The 23,172-nt window shown below is 35.4% G+C and overlaps 1 protein-coding gene across 2 annotated transcripts in view; it reads right to left on the bottom strand.

Annotated features, from left to right (window-relative positions):
* Window positions 1-22,757, bottom strand: part of LOC123307282 — a 48,461-nt gene extending 25,704 nt beyond the window's left edge. For both annotated transcript variants that reach the window (XM_044889523.1, XM_044889522.1), the window contains exon 1: window positions 22,288-22,757. The gene's annotated coding sequence lies outside the window, so the exon portion shown is untranslated. The remainder of the gene's footprint in view (window positions 1-22,287) is intronic.
* Between the last annotated feature and the right edge of the window lie 415 nt (window positions 22,758-23,172).

The raw sequence follows: 23,172 nt of genomic DNA, 5'->3' as shown, positions 1-23,172 counted from the left end.
AAATAAGAGTGCAGTATTGAATTGATGTGGCCGATACATCCATAATTTAACTTGAAACAGAATATATGATTTTCACAAAAAAGGGTTGTCAAATCACGACACTTGTCCCGCTATCACAGTAGCATCTTTAGGTGGGTAAAGGTAAACTGAAATATATGGTATCGATCGAGAAGATATTTGAACAAGCATTTTACTCTATTCTAAAAATCTACAGGGGGCAGTGACAGTTTCCAGAACATTCAGGGATATTTCATTTCAGAGTTGGTGAAAATCGGACTAGAGGGGGTAATGGTAATTTTCGGAACGTTCAGATCAATTACAAAATACTTACCAATCGGTCATTGAATAATATAGCAAAGGAAACCTTCTATCAATGCAAATAATGTTATCAAAAATTATCATCTTTTCCTAGATTTCAACGAGTTTGTTCCATTTTTTATTCATTTCACATGCAATTTTTTTTTCAAATTAGTTTTCTTTTGTTCGACAGTTTTTTTTTGGTTTGTTTGTTTGTTTTATATAAGCCACTAAACAGACTATTTTTTTTTGTTTTTTGATGTAGCAGGGGGAAAATCTGCAAGACAGACGAACACACCCTCTCCTGAGGAGGAACAGTGTGGGCATTCTCACTCTCTTGAGTTCGAGACCTACTAAAAACCCTAAACTTCATAGATTCCGGGCATTTTGCCAGTTGACTCTTATATGGTTTCTGGACTCTCACCGATCATAGTCATGTTGATAGTTGTATGCTGCCTATATCTTTTATAGGTTAAGCTCTTCTTTGGTTACATTTATATCCTTAACTGATCTTTCGGTCTTCGGTGGTAGGTTCTTGACCTTCTAGCTTCTTCTGTTGGTTCGTAGTCGACTAATCTTCGTAGTTCCTCATTTGGATGTTGTTTGGCTTTGTCGAATATCCTTTCCGCCTTTCTCTTCATAAATTCTGTAACTGTTTCCCATTCCAAGTCCTTGTAGATTTGTTTGTTCCTAACAAACCAGGGTACATCCATCGCCATTCTAAGGAGTTCATTCTCAGTGGCCTGTATTCTTTTGATGTGGGTCTTGGCTGCAAAGCCCCATGCCGCCGATCCATATGTGAGTTGTAAACAGACGAAAAAATCTTGAAATTGCTCTGAATGTTCTGGAAACTACCCCCGCCCCCTCTATATTTTTAGGAGTAGAGTTAAATACAGGGTGTTCTCAAAAGTGAGGCTTTTTTTCTGACAGGTAATAGAACTCCTCAAAATAAGTCATGGTACCAAAAATCATTTATATAAAATATTCACCAGGGCTCAAGGTATGATTTCGGTAGTGCTTCGGATGCAATGCTACAGTGCTACAGAATGTGACTGCAGCTTGGTAATTGCATATGGGTAGTCACATTCTCCAGCCACTGTATGCATCCTACGCACTACCGAAACCATATCTTTATGCGTAGGCTTGTGCCGTCGAAAGGTCAGTATACTGGAAACTGTGAAAGTCGGCGTAAGATTTTTGTGAATTTTCGGAGTGTCGATGTCGCCAAGAAGTTGAAAAATGCCTCACGTTTACTCAAACAATGAACTTGTTGACATGATTTTAATTTATGGTAAATCCAAAAAGAGTGCTAGTGCGGACTGCAGGTTGTGCAGTAGACGATTTCCGTTAAGAAATCACCCAACTCCTCGGATGTTCATAAACTTGGTGGAGAGATGTAGGGATACTGGACGTTTGCACTAATCCCTAATAACGCAAATGTTGGCAGGCTTGTAACATCGCAAATGGCAGAAATCGAGGAGTAGATTCTGGACATAGTTGTAGAAAAGCGACAACAAGTACTAGATCCATAGCCGACAAGAGCAACTGTACCCCTATATACCATTTCCACAAAGTTCAAGCACTCCAACCAGAAGACCATCCTCGAGGAAAAGAATTATGCCTATGTCTTTTAAATCACCAATATCAAACAACATCCATTTTGTTTACTGACGAAGCCACTTCCACAAGAAATGGAATAAACAATTTCTACAATACCCATGTATGGTCTACAGAAAACCCCTCACGCTATAAGAAGAACAGATTTTCAGCAAAGGTTTTCCTTGAATGTCTGGATCGGACTCCTGTGTGGAATGCTTATTGGGCCATTTTTTCCACCACCACGAATTTCGGGTGAAGACTTTTTCCATTTTCTCCAGAACAATTTGCCAGGATTACTAGAAGATGTTCCTCTCAATATTCGACAGAGAATGTGGTTGTTACTGGATAAAGCACCAGGCCACTTCCGAAGAAACGAACTTATTTATAAAGGTGTTCCCGAATAGGTGAACAGGACGTGACGGATTCATTTCTTTTCCCAGATCTCAACCTCTGTAATTTCTTCCTTTGGGGTCGTTTGAAAACAATAGTGTACAGTGACGGTGAAGTGGATAGTGCGGACGAACTAAGAAAATGCATTGAAAATGCTTTGAAAGCCTTACCTCAAAAACACCCTGTATTTGTTCATAAATATCCTCGTTCGGTACAAATTTTTCAGTTTACCCTCAACCACCTGAAGATCTTATTGTGATCACAAAGCACGTGCCGTGGTTTACCACTCATTTTATTTGAAAATCATATATATAAATAATCTGCTTCTAGTTCTAAAATGCAGTATTTTAGTATGAATGAATCAGGTCGATATAATTTTTGTAATAAAAATAATGAAAAACGGATTTTAGTGATTAGAAAAATAATACTAAAATTAAAAACAAATCTGTGTGTTTAACAGTTTACTGTTATACTGGAATACAAGGGGCTTATCTGAGATGTTTCAACATTTTACTCCCCTCGGCCTGAAGTAACAGATTCTTTGTGAGCAACTCACAACTTCATCTATTATCTTTATCTACGTTAGTGCGGGGGGCCCCTCAGGCCGGGGGCCCTCCGCGATCGCGGACCTGCGGACCTGGCCAGTCCGGGCCTGCTAACTGCTCGGGCATTCCGCCGCGCGTATCTTTTATATCGATACGTCCTAGTTCGAGAATATTTCAGCACCGCCGAGAGCTATCGGGATATTCGCGATGTTTTTGAGTGGCAACAGAGAAGTATTCAGGGGATTCGGACGTTACAATATAAATAAGCATATGCATATTGTGTGTTAATAATTGAATTTTCTTCCATAGCAAAAATAAATATGTTCAAACAATAATTTCTTGTTGAAGCAAATGATTAGATAGTGAATCTCTTCATGCAGTTTATACAGGGTGTTTCATGGGGAAACGGAAATACTTAACAGGCGGATAGGTGGCAACGAGGTGGTTTTGAAGATACCACAATTATCGGTTCTTACTGTCTTCGTAGCCGAGATACAGGATGTTTCATGAATTTTGCTTGTTTCTTCCGTATCAGACGAACCACCTGGTATATTTTCTTCATACTTGGCAAACGTGTTTCTTATTCAAAGCTCAAATGTATCATGCAATAACCGCTAGGAAAATCCAGGTCTGGATTAGCAAAAAATTATGAATTGTTTGAATCCTCGAAACAACACCCTATAAATCGAAATATTTGAAAAGACCACAAAAAAACGAACGGATGCGTGTGCTTTAAAGTTTCGCGCAGACAGTTTCACTGTACAAATTTTTGAAGTAAAAGTGAAGTTTTTAAGAACTTGGATTCCTGAAAGTGTTTTGAAGTGACTTTTAATAATGAATTATCAAAAGTACATCAAAAGCACTCTGTAGAGTGTAGAATAGAAAGAGACAAAGCTATGAAGCGTCCAATGCTTTTCTCTTTTCCCTGGACATAGACGTGAGTTTGGACCAATCAATATTCTAGAAAAAGAGTATTGGCCGCATGTTCGGTTGTCCTCTTCACATTTTTCTGCCATATTTAGGGCGAATTCCACGAAGTATATAAAACGAGATTAGACATAACTGGCGTTAACAAATAAACCTAGCCGATTTATGTCCATTAAGCATCTTAACTTCAGTTGAAATGAAGAATGGAAGGTCTCTGCGTTTTAAGTTAAGTGTAACCGTTTGGTGAAATTGGCTCTTAATGAAAAGGTGGACAGAGAATGCTCAGTCCATTCTCTATGTCAGTCTATGTCTATGTTTCGAATGGACAAACAAAGCGGTGATTTAAAACCCAAAAATGTTTTGACAAGCATCATAATCTCACATTTTCGTCTTATACAGTCTGAAATCTACACTTAAAAAAGTAAATGGTTGAAAATGAAAGCAAAAATAAATCCTATACCGTCGTAACAACAACAGTTTTATGCTGTCTAGTGTATGCATTATTTGTCTACACGTATTGCACCTAGGAAGTGGACTAAATAAAAGTACAACCACGCGAATCAGCAGGATCTGCATGACCGACTTATGCTATTCTTTTTTCTATTCATCTGAAACTTGCGACCGGAGACAAGAAGCAAAGTTCAGAAAATAAGCGAGACCCAGTTGAATCATAAGGTGCGGCAAACGACTAGTGAAGTATGAACAGGACTGGCGGCGCGTACCTCTACCTAGATATATTTTGAGATAAACTATCCAAATATTACACACGCGGAGTGGAAAATTCTCCAATCATTAACGAATCAACAGATAAAAATTTTCAGTTTTCCTCTTTGACGATGATGACCATCACTTGCATGAGGTCTCGAAGGCTGTACTCATTCCGCTGAGCCTATCGACTGGGTGATGATACATTGCCTGGCGCTCTAATCTAGATGTTTACAAGTTCAGAATGATAGCTGTGAAAAAATACCGGATCGTTCTGCAAGTTGTAAAATACAGTAGGGGTACTTAAACTGTCGATCGCGTGAGATTTTTGAGTCTATCTCATAAAAAATAAGCCGATTCTAATCTACAGGATGAGTCTTCGACTCGTACAAATATTCTAACAGTAGATTCTTGAGGTCAAAAGAAACACTTTTTTCCCTTACCAATTTTTCCGAATCGGCTCGATTCAAAAGATACAGACTGAAATTTATTTTTAGTTCTATCTGACAAACGATTTTATCGAATGAAATGAATTTCGGAATATGGTTTTTCATTTATTTGATGAAACTTTTTCGAACACAAGATATCACCCACGTCTTCCAGTGTTCTTATTATAAGCATCTCGAACCATCAAAATACCAAAAATTCAAAGAACCCAACTCTTGAAACTAAGTTGGACGCTATCTATTGAATATTTGAATATTTTGTAAAATAAAAGTACATATTTTCATATATTCTCGTATAATGCGACGTTTTCGAGTAATTTGATGTTCAAAAATCGAAAAGTAAATTTGGAAATTGGCTACTTTGGCTGAATACAACTCTGTTTGAAAGATCCACAGCTGTGTAGTGTTACAGATTTATTTCGTTATTCTGTAGTTAATTTTGTTTTTCCAGGGGTGGCACAGCTCATTAGGAAAACTTAAAATGGCTATATCTTTTTATCAGGGAATAATCGGAAGAAATGGTGTTTCTTTTGACTTCAAGAATCTACTATTAAAATATTTGTACGATTCAAAGACTAACTCCGAGACTAATTCTGTATAAATAACTTCCTACATTACATATAGATACTTGCAGTTTCTCAAAGTCGATAGATCGGAGTGTGATAATATAAGTAGATCGCAGGCGATTCAAGTCTGAATACCCCTGATAAACAGGGTATCACATGAAATCCGTTTGTTGAAATCTAAATTCACGTAGATACAGTGGTACGTCTCCCAATCTTTGAATACCAATTAAAAACAAATAATTAATGGTCCTTTTCAGCTAAAAGAAACCTCAAATGGAGATAGCTATTGGGAGCCTTGGTTCAATTTTGTGACCCCTTCGGTCTAAATCCAACTGATCAATTAATTTATTAATAGCATAGTTATTGACGAAAAAATCACTGGGAATTCAGGAAATTTTGCTCACAGTACCCAAATATGTGATCTAGGGTGAAATTTTCAACATTTTCGAGAGTATTACTGTTTTTACTCGACCAAGTAACACGGATTTTTTTTCTTATTTTTTCCAGAAGTAGTATAACCTAGCCTATCACCCCGTATCTACTCTACGTTGAGTTTCGGGTCACCCTGTATATGTATGTATAAATAATTTAAGTAGTTAATGGTATGACTAGGTACATGTTGAAATTTACCTTACAAGTTAGGAATCAAAAGTTACGTTCAATACATAAAAACGCATTATTGTTATGCCTAACGTTATACAGGGTGTATTTGAAGGTGAGGCTTTTTTTCAACAGAAGGTAGAACTGGTCATAATGAAGCGTTCCAACAAAAATTACAAACTTTCAAAATTACAAAGTTGAAAAAAAAATTGAAAATGATTACTGAAATAGATTCTAATACGACCCTAGACCGTTTGTGAGCTGCATCCCAAAGCAGTGGGAAAAAACTTATCTCCTGATTCGACCATGTGGTTCCGTTCAGGATATTGACTCGTTCGATATTCACGTGGTAATGAAAATGGAAAATTAGGATTGCCGAATTGTTCTCATTATTTTTTATAATAGTAACTTACGCGATTTTATGAAATGGCTCATTTCCATACCAACTGACAGAAGAGACTTAGGACACAAGTGTAAAAAATAGAATAATACTTCAAAATCTCACCAATAAAATTCGTCTAAATTATTCACGAATTTTTTCACAATGGGCATCACAATCTTCTTGTTCGAACATTCCAACAATCGTCGTAAAAATCGGATGAAATTGGGAAAAGTCATAGCACTTTTTCAACATAACTCTAATAAGCACTTTCAAAAAATTGCCCCGATTTTCTATATTATTTTCACCCTAAATTGCACGATACAACAATCATGATTCTCTCAAATTCTCTCAGAAGTGACCTGATGAATCTAATGAACTTGGTACTGAACCATTCATTGTCCAGCCATATCTTTATGTTTTATTTCGTTTTTGCGATGCCGGAGTCACCTTCCACAGTCCTGTACTTGAAATTCAATGAAATTTTGTCGAACTTCTAGGGGTTGTATCTCAGCCATCTTGGATATTTCATACAGAAAATTTTTGGTTAAATGACTTATTTTGATGAGTTCTACCTTCTGTCAAAGAAAAAAGCCTCACCTTTGAAAACACCCTGTATATATGTAGTAAGTATATCAAAGAGAGATCTGCTTCACTTTTTGACATAACCTCACAATATCCTATTATTGTGGTCTCTATGGGTCCCTAGCATGTCGTCCCCAATGACAACTTCTGTGGAACCGTCTGGGGGAGCCTAATGGGGAACACAGAAATGGGGTAACACATAACTGAGCGCGAATTTATTATAGCAAATATGGGGTTATGCCCCCAATTCCTAAAGAAACCAAAAAGACACCTCCTCTGCAAACATCTGGGGTTTATATTCTGATGTCCCATAGTCAACACAAAGATCGAGTACCACAAAACTGTGCGGAGGTCGAGAAATTGTGAGGTTATGTAAAAGAGTGAGGCAGATCCAAAGCAAATCTCTCTTACTACTAATAACTGATATTCACTATTTTTCGATTCGATCAGGGAGTGAATTTTCAGCTTACAATTTTATTTTAGTTATACAGGGTGGTTATTAGAGCATCGGCAAAAATGCAGGAGGTGATCCCTTGTCCTAAAACATTTAAATTTCGTGAAAAAACATGGCGTCCATTATGCCCCCCTTTTGATATGGGTAATCAAAAAAGAAATTTAGTTTGATTATGGATTGTCATCAAGTATCGGCCACATAAATTCATGTATAGTCAGTATACTATACAGGAATTTATGTGGCCTTGACTTAAAAAGAATATCCTTATTAACGCCTGTAAAAGGTTTTCATAGAATACAAATAAAATTAAGCTGTAGTTCCTTTGATATAGAATGCAATTTTTATCGGGTAATCGTTCAGTTAGGAATAACTCTATTCCTTTAATCCGACAGGTACCAAATTTTTGTGGCCACATTTTACCGTTCTTCCATATGAGAAGTAACGCCACGAGCAAATTTCGTGTTAACAGTCGATAATTCCAATTTGGTTCATAGTAGATATTCAATTTGAATCTCAGTACGAATTACCTACATGACACGTATCTTTCTGGTTAGTGGACGGACACACCTTTTAACTCTTGCCCACGCAAATAGTAGACAGTCAGGTATCACATACTGGCAACCTAACGGTACCGACAAAACGCCGCTTTGCCTGACTTTTTCAACGGCCGAAAATATTGAAACTGTATATTTTAATTGAGCGTATAGGAATTCGTCGCTCGCCAACCGTATGAATAGAAACGAGAGTGAGAAAACTCGAATACAGGCAGCGATCGGTAGTATCTATTTGACATAGAAATGTCATTTGCTAATTGGTCGTGGCCCGAACGAAGAATGCTAAAAAAGGGGGTCAATGGTACATACCTGGAAATTGTATGCGGACTGTGTAGGGGGTCCCGACTTTTGAATACAATCAAGTGAGAACATTCGGGGGCGTTCTTAGCAATTTTTGATGAAGTACAAAAGCCAGACAATTTAGTGTCATGGGATTTTCACGGGAAATAAGGAAAGGAATGAAATGAAAACTTAAAGTTATAGAATCAACGGAGAGAGTAAAAAGTGAAACACAAAAGTCATATCTTCGGTATCAACATTGTAGAATAATGCTCGCATAGGTCAATTTTTATTCTAAATTAAGCAACTTATAATGCATAATTTTGCAGGGGTGGAGGGCAGATGAGGTTTTTAAACTGGCAACCCTAAAAAGTTAGTGTTGCCACAAAGGTGTGCCAGTAATAGGTACCAGCCTTTTATTGCTGAGGATCATTTGGTCATTGACATGTTTTTCATCAAGTGTTTCTTCATTATACGTATGAAATAGTTAAATTTATTGAATTTGAATTTTCTCATTATATGTTATGAAGATAATGACACACCCAAAGATTATAGAGTAGAAGGATTGGAAACGAAGTGACTAAAGTGATGTGAGCGCCATCTGTGTTACGAATGTATTTCTAAGACCGTAGGACTGGTTGAAATATTAATTCTAGAGCCATTCCCAGAAGCATATGAAATTTTGTAAGATTTCATATGGCCATTTAGATCAAAGAGGTTTTGAGTGTTCTAGTGGCTGATTATTGATTTTTTTTTTGTCTAATTTCTTATTGTTAATTTAATTAATTATTGCGTGGTGAAAAGCTGTGGATTTAATAAAATGGATTAAGTTTCATCACTAAGGAAAATGGTTATGTGAGTATTAAAACTTAACATGTGTCATTCATTGGTTTTTATTTTCAATGCTTAGAAGTGGACTAAATTTTCAGATCGTAAAGACAATGACTTCAACAAATAATACAGAGTGCAGTGAACATTTTACTGCAAGTCAATTGAGAACTGTTCATCCACGTGAATTGTTGTATGCAGAAAGATTCCCTTGCATGAAGGGCCCATTCAAGGAAATTATAACCATTGTACGTCCAACTGCTACTCCTTTGTATTGATTTCGATTTGGGAAACGAATGACTGTCAAATTGTTGTTTGGAAAGTCACAGTTTCATGAAACCTGCTGTGAGTGTTTTGTTCATTCATTAATCAATTTGTATATTATGTCATAAAGAGGCCATATTATAAAGAACCTATACTGACTGGCTAACATACAGGTCTTGCATACCTCTGTAAAAAAAATTTTATTATTGGCTTGAAAATTCTGGAACTTATATGAAAAAAAATTCTTCAAATGTGAATGTGATGATGGTATATTAAATAATTATTCATACACATCAATTTCTGACATGAATTTATTAATTCAAAACAACATATTGCACACTGAAACTTAGAAATTCATCGCATAATTATTAAACGTTCCTGGAATTTCAGATCTGCTTTGTTTTCAAGTACAGGGTGGGCAACATTTATGATACCTGAACTAAGTACAACTTTTTAACCCAATCTCCCCTATCTCGTTGGGTTAAAAAGTTGTAGTTTAGGTATCACCAATTTTGCCCACCCTGTAGGTACTCAAAAACAAAGCAGATCTGAAATTCCAGGAACGTTTAATGATTATGTGATGAATGCCAAAGTTTCAGTGACCAATACATTTGAATTTCTTATGACATATCACGCACCTCCTAATTTCAAGGAAAACCAAATATTAGAAATTAGGAGAAGAATACGCCTAAAGATGAGCAGTAATAATCGAGGTAATATTATCAGAGGCAACTTGTGGTCTAGAAACTATGGCAATAAGGAAAAATGTGGCAGAACAACTAAGCTCAGAGTAAAGAGTAACTGAAAGAGGCATTGGGAGGACTCTGTTGTGTGTTAGCTTAAGAGACAACCGAAAATAAAAAAAAATAACGGGTAACCGACATCATGAATCATGTATAGCGAAACTTAGGTAGTAATGGATGGCACAAGTGGCAAAGCAAAATATCACATACTGTGACTTTATCAATATGATGAAGTCACTGTCACACTGTCACACAGAGTGATATTTTAGAGACCTCGATAAACAAAAAGAAGCATAAGAAGACTTAGAAAGAGATGGAGAGAGAAAGAGATGGCAATATAGTTGCTGTAGCCGGAAAACAAATGGTTGAAAATAGCACTGGAAAAGGCCTACATACGACTCTGGATGAAAGAGGGAATTAAAATAAAATAAATAGGCAAGTTCCCAGAATATATGTATTCAACTTTTTATTTCTAATAAAAAACAATTACAAGATATTTTTACAGAACGCTTGCTCAAGTATGTATTATACTGGTTGGGTCTTAGACTCGTACAAACATTTTGACAGTAGATTCTTGAGGTAAAAGAAACACTTTTTTCTTTTACCATTTTTTCCGAATCGGGTTGGTTTGAAAGATGCAGACTGTTGAAAAACCATAAAAAAATTTTATTTTTAGTTCTATCTATCTCACAAACGGTTTTATTAAATGAATTTCGGAATATAGTTTTTCATTTATTTGATGGATCTTTTTCGAACACAAGATATCACCCTCGTCTTCAAGCTTTCTCCTTATTACCATTACGCACCATAAAAATACCAAAAATTCAAATAACCCAACACTTGAAACTAAGTTGGACCTAATGAATATTTGAACGTCTTGTGAAATATTCAAAATTCTTCACATTTTCTCGTATAATGCGCAGTTTTCGAGTAATTTGATGTTCAAAGATTAAAAAGTATCTTTGAAATTTGAAAAATTGAGTACTTTGGCCGAATACAACTCTGTTTAAAAGATCCATAGATGTGTAGTGTCACAGATTAAACTAGTTATCCTGAAGGTTATCTTGTTTTTCCAGGGGTGGCACAACTCATTATGAAAACTCAAAATGGCTATTTCTTTTTATCAAAGCCGAATCGGAAAAAATGGTAAGAAAAGAAAGTGTTTCTTTCGACCTGAAGAATCTACTGATAAAATACTGGTACGAGTAGAAGATTCGAAGAATTATTATTCATAAAGTCTTCCAAAATTTGCCACACACTCGTGAAATCAAGCACTGAAACTGTTCCTGCTTCCTGCTGATGCCCAACTCTTGAAATTCAAATAATGTATTCCCAAAACGATATTTATATAGGGTCTTCATATGACTGTAGTACTGTACTCGGCTATGAATTAATCTGTGGTCCTTATTCACTAAACGGTTTCGAACTGAATATCGTTGAATTTCAAAATTGGCGCCAACTCGGCCAACTGCTAGCTTTCAATAATTTATAATGGCCGAGTAGCAACTTATAACATTCTTAGCCTAGGAATGTAGATTACGTAGTTTTCATAAAATAATAATTTTATTTTCTAATAAAATCCTGAGAATAATAACACATTATGAGAAGTTTGGTAAAATTGTGGAGAAAATCACGTAAAAATCATATTATAATTTTAATTGGAAACTCCGTAGAACTTTGAAGTCTTGAAGAGCTTGAAAACTGTGGGGAGGAGTATCAGTTCTCATAGAAAACAGTGTTTAGAGATCTCTGATATACAAAAACATAATATCATAAATTCCTAAAGTAAGTATTTGCCCAAATATTTACCTTGGGACCATGAATCCTCTTCAACCTGGGCTACCATAGACCAAGCCATGGACTCCGAATATAGATTCGGAATATTTCAAGAATAGTCTTGAAATATTGGACTCACCGGAGTACAACTCATATCACTACAACCGGAATCAGTTTCCAACAAGCTTCACTAAAACATAATGCTAGTTAGCACTGACACATTTGTAAAGTCGATCACAAAACCCTTATCGCTTTGAAATTATTCAATTGTTTTCAGGAAATGAGACTTCTATGCGAACTAGTCAAGTATCGAATATTTTGGTCTATCTAATCATCCCACTTAGCGAACAATTCGCAAGGATATGATTAAGATTGAAGAATAACAAAGCATTGATGGATAGTCGTATATTTATATATAGGTACCTATACCATACATCATCGTAGCTCTCTTTCAATCCATAATATTACTGGTATATGATACCTACATCAGGTAGAAAAAAGTATTTCTAATAGTTCTTCAGAGTTCAGTAAAATAATCCCATCTGTACTTGCCAACCTTGGAAATCCAGCACGAAAAAAATAAAATACGTCACTATATGATGGACTTTCATTGCATGAGTTACGCTTTTGACACAGGGTGTCCCGTGAGGCGTGAATGCCGTGAACCTTGTACAATATTGAAGGTGGTCATCGAGGTGGTCATATAGATCAAATCACAACCATTCAAAATAATATAAAAACCTCAGCCTTTTCGAGACAAAAACTTTTAAAATTTTAGAACATGATTATCTTCTGCTCTTTGTGTGCGAAATTGACACTACTGCTAATTTTATACTTTTATTCTAGAAATTAGGTCGAAATGCTAAACAAAAGAACCCTCACCTTATAGGAAATTTCCTGGCTGTTGGGTATTTTGCAGATTTTGACTTCCTTAGCAAAATCCAGGGATAGTGTGAGGTCCTTTTGACTAACACAACTTCGAAATTTTTTTTACAAAAACAATACCGAATACTTACAATTTATCCAACAATTGCGGAAAAAAATTAAAGAAAATTTAAAAAAACATTAAATAACCTAAAATTGTAGCCCAAAAAAATCTATAGGCTTATTTTTATCAACAGGTTTCCTGTGAAGTTGACACCGAAGTTTCCATAAAATGGCTTTTTTTTTAGATCTGGGTAGCTTAAGTAGGTTTGAAAGAGTTCTGCGAATTGCTGATAACAATTCCAATTAGTTCTGTCAAATGATTTCTTGATCGTCTATGGAAAAAATGGTGCGGAATTGAAAAAATCAATTTTTGACTGTGGAAAACCATAATTTCTTTTGAGTAGTGCTGTATGAGTTTCACAAAGAATTTACGTGTTTCATCGAACAAAACAACTTGTATTTCATCAGGCATAATAGGATGGAGAATTCGAATTAAGGCAGAAATAAACTCAAAAGAGATCTGATGGGAGATTTTAGTAGTGCTTACTCGGCAAAATCAAAAAAATAAGTATGTTCCTGGAGTTTAATCGAGAAATCAAAACTTTTCAATTTATCGAATATATTGAGGTCATAAATTCGAAAAATCTACTAATCTGATGGGAATTCTTAGAGTAGCACTCGGCTTGTTCTCCAAAATATGTTCGTAAAGTTTAATCGAGAGAATAAAAATTTTTGAATATATCAGCAAAAAAATTCGAAAACCCACATTTCGCAAGAGAAAAAAATAAATCTCATGATAGTTTTGATGGAAAAAGTCAGCGCATAGTTCACATGAGTAGTAACTATCCAGCCATAAAAAGCCTTCATGTGCCAATTTCGTAACCACCGAGTGGGACAGAAAGGGAGGGGGAGAATCAGCTGATTTAGAAGATTCAGAAAATAGTCTATTTGTCCAAACCGCTGCGTCTCGCCGGTCGCGAAGAAAACGAACGAAAGTCAGGCCTTGCCAAGATAACAATCTAAGCCCTGGAGCAAGATCAGAATAGGCCAAAAAAGCACGAGAAAACTGAGATTTTTTAGGTTTACCAAACGGAAATGTAAACAAATGCACGTCAGTTTGACAATATTGATAAAAGTGAGGTAAGCGTTGTTGGGTTAGCACCGTTCACAGAGCTGTGTGGGTATAGTACCGATTCGACTTTTGGAGTGAAAAGCTGTGTTTTTGTGTTCGGTATTTATAAAAAAAAACGGGCCAGAAAAAGTGGACTTCCTGGCCTACTACTAAATGAAGTTTAAAATGGTATATAACCGGGTATAAAACTTACTGGGAATATTTTTCTACGAGGTATTTGCTCCATTTGGATAAAAGTGTTAATCTGGGATCCCGTTGGGTTTATTGTTTATTCCTCTAACCAAATCACTATATAGTGAAGCCAAGAACTGGTAGCATTTTTGTAGGAAATTCATCCAGTAAGCTCTGGAAGTTTCTGGGGTTTTCTTTATTACTTTTTTTCTCGTTTTTTTTTTTTAATCTACAAGTCTCAAAACATTTTCGAAAGCTGTAATTTTTTTGTGCTGGATTTAGGATGTAAGGAACAATGAACTCAGTGAACTCACATGAGTTGTTTAATCACATGGTGCTAAACTGGATTATAGATTTTCCTCTAGTATTGGCAACATGAATCCAATATAGGAACAACGAACCTAAATGCAATAAATTTTATGATTATTTATGATGGTTGGAATATTTCAGTAGAGAGACCTGTATATTCGAAATATTTTGTGAAATTGAAATTGTGTATTTGAAATGAGGTATATAACGACGGTGAAATGATTTTAAAACCATATACCTACTCGATTCTTTGGAACTTTGATTACGTTTAATAATTGGAAGTATCTTTATCCTGAAATCTCCAACAATGTGAAGAACCTTGGCTTCAATCGAAAGTTCAGCAAATCGTTTCAACATTCATGTGGAATTTGATGAATAATGTCTGAATTTCTGCAACAAACTTTTCGAAGGTGTGCTAGAAGTTCGGCAATCAGATGATCATACCAAAATGTCGAATTAATAAAAGAAAACGTAATTCATTTTCATTTCGAAATGTTGCGTTGAGTGATCATGTGCTTCCTGTATATTATTCACATCGATCGTTTATTGTAATGTTCTGTCTCATCACAAAATTCACAATAAATAACGATTATGTGTATTATGTCATATTTTTATTTACGCTAATCTCGAATTCCTTTCACGTTTGTTAAAAACACAGTTTCTCATATCAAATAACAGTTTCGAATTAAATTCGATGAACTGATTAAATGTATCATTCGCAGTGATAATAGGTCCTTTCGTTTGCATAAAAAGTGTAGCACTTTTCTACACTCGATTTGATTTACACCAGTGTAGAGGAGTTGTAGTTTATTCACACCTTGTCAAAAAGAGGTTTAGATAAACTACACCTCCTCTACACTGGTGTAAATCCTCGTGTAAATCCAAAGAGCAAACGAATACTAAAATCGAGTGTAGAAAAGTGCTATACTTTTTATGCAAACGAAAGGACCTAATATTCATCAGAAAAACTGCTGGGACATCGAGGAGTATTTTCATCGAGTATATGCAAGGGTGTGAAACTAGCAAGGGTCTACACTTCTACCGCGGCACGCCTACTTGACGTTATGCCATGACGTGTCAACTAGCCTAGAATTGAAAAATGGCATCTTCCATGAAAAAAATGTTGCTTCTCGGCTTATACCACATCGTGAGCCATCGCATATTTTCATTTTTAGCACAGTTCAAAGAAATCTAACGTCAATTTTGAAAATCTGATTTGAATACCTCGATTACACTCAGCCGCAAAGAGCAGGGAAGTGAGCAGGGAAGTGGCAGCATGAGAATGTAATCACTACACTTCTCCTGCTCCTGCCGCTGCCACTCGCGCTGCCCTACGCTCCCTAAATTGGCGGTTTTTCGTGCGGAAGTCAAAGGACCGGCAGTGCGAGCGGCAGTACGTGTTTACATTCAACCGGGTTGCTGCTCTCAACGTAAGCGGCGAAGGGTTTCGAAAATAATCAATATAATATATCAAATCAATATTATTGGGAGAAATGTCCTCGACAGAGTGGAACAATGAAAAAATAATTATGCTATTAGAACTCATAGAAGGTGAAAGGGTGATATGGGATAAAAGCGACAAAGCCCATAAAATCAAACATAAGGTTCACGACGCCTGGAAAAGGATCAGTCGGAATATGGGGGATATTCCAATTGAGGAATTGAAGGCGAAAAAAAAATCACTTATGGCCACATTCCGACCACTTCTGAGGAGAAAAATCCAGTCCATTAAGTCTGGATCAGGAGCAGATGATGTTTTTCAACCTATATGGCTGCAATTATCTCTTCATCCGTCATTGCCGAAACTTGGCCGCGAGAGAAATGATGGAGCAGAGTGTAAATACTCACTGCCTTCGATACTGCCGCAGAAGTATTTCGGGAAATATTTCCGGCAGCGCGAGTGGCAGTGGCAGTGGCTGAGTGTAATTGAGGTAGAAGATTTTTCACATTTCAGACAAAGCAAGAGACAAGGTTTCTAGGGAAAATATGCAAATTATACATCAAAGCAATGTAGAATTCAATGGGTAATCTGATTATGAATACAAAATTGCGTGTTATACTTAAAAGGGAAAATTTGGTAACGTTTCCGATGTAATCAGAAGTTTTTTCCATGAATTAATCTCTCAATAGAGCTTAACTATAAAATTTCAAGTGTTTGTCTCGAGGGTTTCTTTGAAAATTCCTCGGAAAATTCTAACCAACGATCTTCGTGCATCACCCTGTATATTGGAAGAGTAACGTAAGTATTTGTAAAAGATTGGTCTTGCTGGAATATAATATATATATAATGTTAATTATAAATTTAATTTTCTTTATAAAAGTGAAAATAATTGTTGGCGAGGTTGTTGGTATTCATTCATTCAACCTTTTCATTTCTTTAGATGCACACCAGAGCTTTCTTCACAGTAATCTCCACTACAATTCAGATTATATAAAAAGATTTTTCCTCGCTATATAGAATACCTTCGCACAAGATTCATGATTTCATAATTATATTATAGAATTAATTTAGCTGCAAGGAATTTTTAATACATTTGAAGAAATCTCGAGAAATGTAGTAAAATGTGATAAAATACATAGTTCCCTATACAGGGTGACAATTTGAAAACTTGTCAGTCCAATTAAGTCACGACAAGGATGATTTCAGAGAAAATGCATTCAGGTCAATTTCTATTCGTAGGGGGACATATTTTGAGCAGAACTCTAAGCCGAAATCTCCTCAACCCTAGGTGTAGGAGCTCGCACCTCTAAATTCTCAATAGGGAATAGGAGGTGAGATTTATCTCAATCGAAAGATCACTTGTCCCTCTACATGAATACTATGGTTTGCAAATTTTTATTGAGTCCTTGAAGTAGTTACAGGGGCTGACAATTCGAAAACTAGCCAGGCCAATTATGTAACGACAAGGATGTTTTCAAAGAAAAAGTCGGTAGAGGTCAATTTTTATTCGGAAGGGGACATGTTTCTAGCAGAATTGTTAGCCAAAATCTCCTCAATCTTAGGTGTAGGGGTTATCACCCTTATATTCTTAATAGGGAATAGAGGGTGAGCTATACCTCAATTTCAAGACAATACTACCATGAATAGGGTCATATTGTCTTCCAATTGAGGTTTAGCTCACCCTCTATTCCCTATTAAAAATTTAGGGTTGACAGCCCCTACACCTAGGGTTAAGGAGATTTCGGCTAACAATTCTGCTCAGAATATGTCCAACTCCGAATAAAAATTGACCTGTTCCGGCATTTTCTGTGAAAATATCCTTGTCGCGAAATAATTGGCTTGGCAAATTTTTAAATTGTCACCCCGTATGTTCCAAACTTTTTGAAACACGCAGCAGAAGTGTAACATGTAGAATACTTTCAAAGGCGTAGCTCGATTTCTTCTGCCAATGGAAATCAGAAAAATGTAAAAAATCTGGTACCTACACATAAATTCTGTCGAGGGTAACAGAGCGAAATATATGGTACCATTCTCATTTCCAATTAGCGGTCATATTATTATCCAAGGAGAGAGTTCAACTTATTAATTCATAAAAATGAATTCATCATCGCATAAAAAAACATTTTTCCGCAACAACTATATTTGCAATTCAATAAATCGATTGTTTTAGAATGTAATATACATAACTGTTCCTTTTCATAATATTCGAACGGTATCTGTTTCAAAATACATACATAAGTATGTAATGTGTATGTAGTTAAGTGTGGTAGTTTTCCACGATTTCTGAGATCACTTATGATGTAATATCAAGGATTTTTTTCGAAGTGACCCCGAGTATTAGAAAGGTATAGACTCCTGAGCAAAAAAGCGGACAAGTTAGTTTTTTAACAAATTTAATCTTTAACATTTTTTATATTTTCCTTCGATCACAATCATTTTTTATATGGTTGCCACCTTTTTTTCTGATTCAACTTATCCATACCTATATGTTATACGATGCAAAATTAGATTTTGTCATATTTAATTAAGAGGGTGGACACAAATGTTGCATATTTTCCAAATTTTCTGAGCATCTTCAATGGAACAATAATAAATCTTTGAATAAAATTCTCATGCACCATCTTTTCATTTTTGATTTATGTCAAAATCTTTCGACATGGATTTTCAAGGATAGGCGGTCCAATTAACAAAAGAAATATGTATAACTTATGTACAGGGTGGGCAAATTTCGATGTTTTAGCACTACAGCTTTTGAACCAGAGGGGATAGACAAAATCTGACACCCCATTCTCGTTTTCTTTTTCTGAGAAACTAACAAGAGTGGTAGTCATTTTTGGCCACCTTCTTTTGTTTTCGAGTTATAAGCGAGTTATAAATTGGAAAAATTCGATTTCGAAATAAATTTATATCTGCGCTAATACTGATGATAGAGCTCTGAAATTAAAACATTATACAGGCACTTTTTCAAGTAGAATCCAGTGGCTTGCTTGCCTTTTCAGCAGGATTTTTTTAATTACGAAGCTATGACCCAAAGTTATGTTTTTTTAAATGGGAACACTAGATTTCTGTGCAATTTTTTGAAAGCTTAATTTTTACTGATTTCAAAAATATATAACATCATATGATTTGCATCAATATAAATGATAGAAAATGGTCAAAAACTTTTTTTCTCAATATTTCTACAGTTTCAACTTTTGATGAGAATAGAAAAATGTAGCATCTTATTATTACCACAGTCTCCTTCTATTGGTCCTTTCATTTATATGCTTCTTACTCAATTTCTCCAAGATTCGAATTTTGTGAAAATTGGTAAAAAGCATAGAAAGAATGACATTGACGGAAGGAGACTGCTCTTATTATAGGAAGCTCTATTTTTCTGTGCTCGTCAAAAGTTGAAACCATAGACATATTGAGAAAAAAGTTTTGGACCATTTTCTATTATTTATATTGATGCAAACCATATGACGTTATATATTTTTGAAATCAGTAAAAATTAAGCTTTCAAAAAATTGTACAGAAATCTAGTGTTTCCATTCAAAAAACATAGCTTCGTAATTAAAAATCCTGCTAAAAAGGCAAGCACGCCACTGGATTCTACTTAAAAAAGTGCCTGTATAATGTTTTAATTTCAGAGCCCTATCATCAGTATTAGCGGAGTTATAAGTTATAAATTTATTTCGAAATCCACATTTTTCCAATTTTCGCTTATAACTCGGAAACAAAAGAAGGTGGCCAAAAATGACTACTACCCTTGTTAGTTTCTCAGAAAAAGAGAACAACAATGGGGTATCAGATTTTGACTATCTCCTCTGGTTTAAAAGCTGTAGTGCTAAAACATCGAAATTTGCTCACCCTGTACATTTTACCTGACATTTTACACATTGCCTCCGAACACCAAAAGGTTTTTAGCAAGATACTAATCTTTGGTTTTTAGATTATACCGGATTAAACAGGTTGATTTCTGACTAGATTTCTGAGCAATGACCTATCGGGAGTGGAGTTAATCTCAGGGTAATTTTTAATCCTAGTTTTTGAGGTACTAGGTGTTTCCTGAATAGGGGTATTCAAACTTCTATAATTTCTGAACTGATCTCTTTGAGATAACCACTATGTGAAAAATGTACATTGATTTCGGAAATCAAGATGATTTCGGGATTTCGGATGATGATTTCGGTCTTCGAAAGTATTGATTATTGAAAAAGTTGAGTTTTCATCCAGAATGAGGAGATTGAAATAAATCAAATAATAAACTGTTGAATAGAGATGATTCTCAAGAAATTCGCTCAAAAATTTGTCATTATTTCTTGTATGAGTTTTTCACAGGTAAGTACTAAAATATTTGGATATAATTCCACGATAGGTCTATACCGAGGTCCACACTGTATAAATGTATAATCCTAAATCAATTTTGAATTGCTGTAAATCAAATAATCTCGCAAATGACGAATCAAAGAGAAGAAAAAAGTTAGGAAAAAAGCTCGGAAAAAAGTACCTTCCAATTAAGACAACTTGTCAAAATAAAAAAAAATGATGTGAACGAAAGAAAATTAGAAAGTTATTCAAGATTGAATTTGCATAAAGATCACTTTTTCGGTATCTATTTGTGTTCGAAATTTATCCATATACAGTGTGGTCGAGAGCAATTTTGAAAATGCTAGAACACGCCATCGATTTACATTTTTTCGAGCATTTATTCTATTTACTCAATTTTTTACATTGTGTACCTATGTATAGAGGGTGGGTCTTTGAGAGTAGATTCTTGGGGTCAAAAGAAACACTTTTTTCCGAGCTTTTTTCTCTTACCATTTTCTTTCTTCATATTTTCACGTATAATGCGCCGTTTTCGAGTAGTTTGATAAGTATTCAAAAATAAAAACATCTGTGATATTTGGAAAATTAGATATTTTGGCTGAATACAACTCTGTTTAAAAGATCCACAGATGTGTTAGTGTCACAGATTCAGCTAGTTATTTTGAAGGTAATTTTGTTTTCCAGGGGTGGCACAGCTCATTATGAAAACTTAAATTCGTTATACCTTTTTATCAGTTTTTATCATAGCCGAATCATAAAAAATTTTAGGTATAGGAAATATGTACTTGTATTCTAATAAAAAGCTATCCCAGGTATTTCTCATATCTGAGTTCATATCATAATGATAAAAAAATTTTAATGAGTGTCCATTAGTAGGACACATTTTGCGGTACTCAGAAGAGAGCCATATATGTAATCACAAGAATTTGAATAGGAGAACATGGGTCGAGTGACACCTCATTTCGAAGGTCCTACAGTTTCCCTTTTGGAAAAGTCCAATCTGTATTTCACAGGAAAAAAAACTTTCCCGAGAACTTTCCATTTTGATAGTCTCATTTTATTGGACACAAAAATACTAGAGAATCCTTGAAATTAAATTGGGCTTCATTTAATTTCATACAATCGAGCATACAATAATCCAAACGCAATTCAAAAAGTTTGTCAATTGGCATAGGTATATCTTAAACTCGAATTTTTTCTGGTTTTAATTTATAGAGTTCTCCTGAATTATTTTTTGTCGTAAATCTTGTTGGCCGAGTTTGATTTATTTGAGATGTCCCTTCCGATGTCCCGGAAAAAACTCAAGGCGCATCAGATCTGGCGAACAGGTATAGGCCATTCTCAAGACCTCTGCGAGCATCGGAGTAAATACCTATTCACTGAGAAAATTTCAAAGTGTTGTTGACTGGTTGCTCTATCCTGTTGGAAAAGGGCATCATATTCGAGTAGGTTTGTCATAATTTTGCAATACCCCCCCCCCTCCCGTCACTGGTTGCGTTTTTAAAACTTTCGACCATTAATGAACGCATCTGATTGAACTTATCCAATCGTTATAATATGAGAAATGTCTCGTTTACTTGGGATACTCTATATTAGAACACTAACAAAACCCTATAACGATATCAATGTAATTATATATAATGAAAATTTATATACCTGAAAATATAAATTCATTCAGGTCAGCTAAAAAAATCAGTAGTAAAAAAAAATCGTGACATTGGACTTTTCATAAAATTCAGTTAAGTATAGTTAGGTACATATAATAAAATCAGAGGGTTTTCATCGATGCGGTATAAGATGTTTCGCGGAGAATTTGTTACTCTTCAAATTGTAACGATTTAGATTACGAACATTTGAAATGTGAATTTTTTATAAACATAAAAGAATTTTTTAAACATAACTGGAATTTCGACCCAAAATAGTACTTTTCATTGAAATGGCTAAAGTCATTCAAGTTTCAGACTGCGCATCTTCTACTTATGTTGAATGCATATAAAATAAATTCTCAAAAATATGTGTGAAGGACTAAAGGATGAAGGTATATCAAAATGGTACTCACATTTCAATCAAGAAGTCTGTTGATTCCAGCGGTATATCCATGTAACTACAGCTCCTAACTGAAAACATTGCTCGTTACTTTCATCATAAGGGTCATTTTTAATCAGTTACACACACGAGGATGCGACCTTATCGGAAACACATACAAACAAACCATCACCAACGAAGAATCCGAAGAACTAGCATTGTTGGCACACTGAATACAAATTCAACTCGACAATTAACACTGTCGTTTCCTAGGAAACACCACTATACCATCCATATCTTCACTGTCTATTCACTTTATCCTAATCGTCTGATTTCTGTCCTTTCCATGCAGGAAGGTTCGGTGAGGGAGTGCCACAGGAAAAAAAACATTGCCGTTCATACAACAAATGAATAACACTGAAACAACTGTCAGAGTCGGCTGCGGACGTCTTTGCTTGCAGTAAACTAGCTGGTCTGGTTTGTTCGCAGCAGAGATCGCTCGTCTCGACTTGGGTTTGTTGAAAAAGTGGGCGTTGCGCATGTTTACCAATTCTGTATTGTTGTTTTATACCATTTTGTTGCAGGAATTCCTTATATTTGATAAATATCGGAATTCCGCGTGGGTATGCTATGTCCCAAAGCATTTACCACAAAAATCATTTCTTTACGATGTTTCCATGAAATTTGGTATTGGTGAGTGTGTGGGAATTTTTTTAGATGAATTGCATTTTCACCGGCAGCATTTGGCGCCATCAGTGACGTTGGGGACCGCCGCGACCGGAGGACCATGCAGAAAATATTGAAAAATATTTCAGTTTTAGTTATTATTTTTGGCTCTTTCCGAAGATGGTGTGATCTGCTTACGCTTTGTTTTTGGGGTATAGAATGCAGATAACATGTCCAAGACCTATGATTGTCT

The sequence above is a fragment of the Coccinella septempunctata genome, chromosome 2 (genome assembly GCF_907165205.1).
Source record: "Coccinella septempunctata chromosome 2, icCocSept1.1, whole genome shotgun sequence".
Lineage (NCBI taxonomy): Eukaryota > Metazoa > Arthropoda > Insecta > Coleoptera > Coccinellidae > Coccinella > Coccinella septempunctata.
Note: the sequence above shows the minus strand (reverse complement) of the source record. Positions and strands in the feature narration are given on the sequence as shown.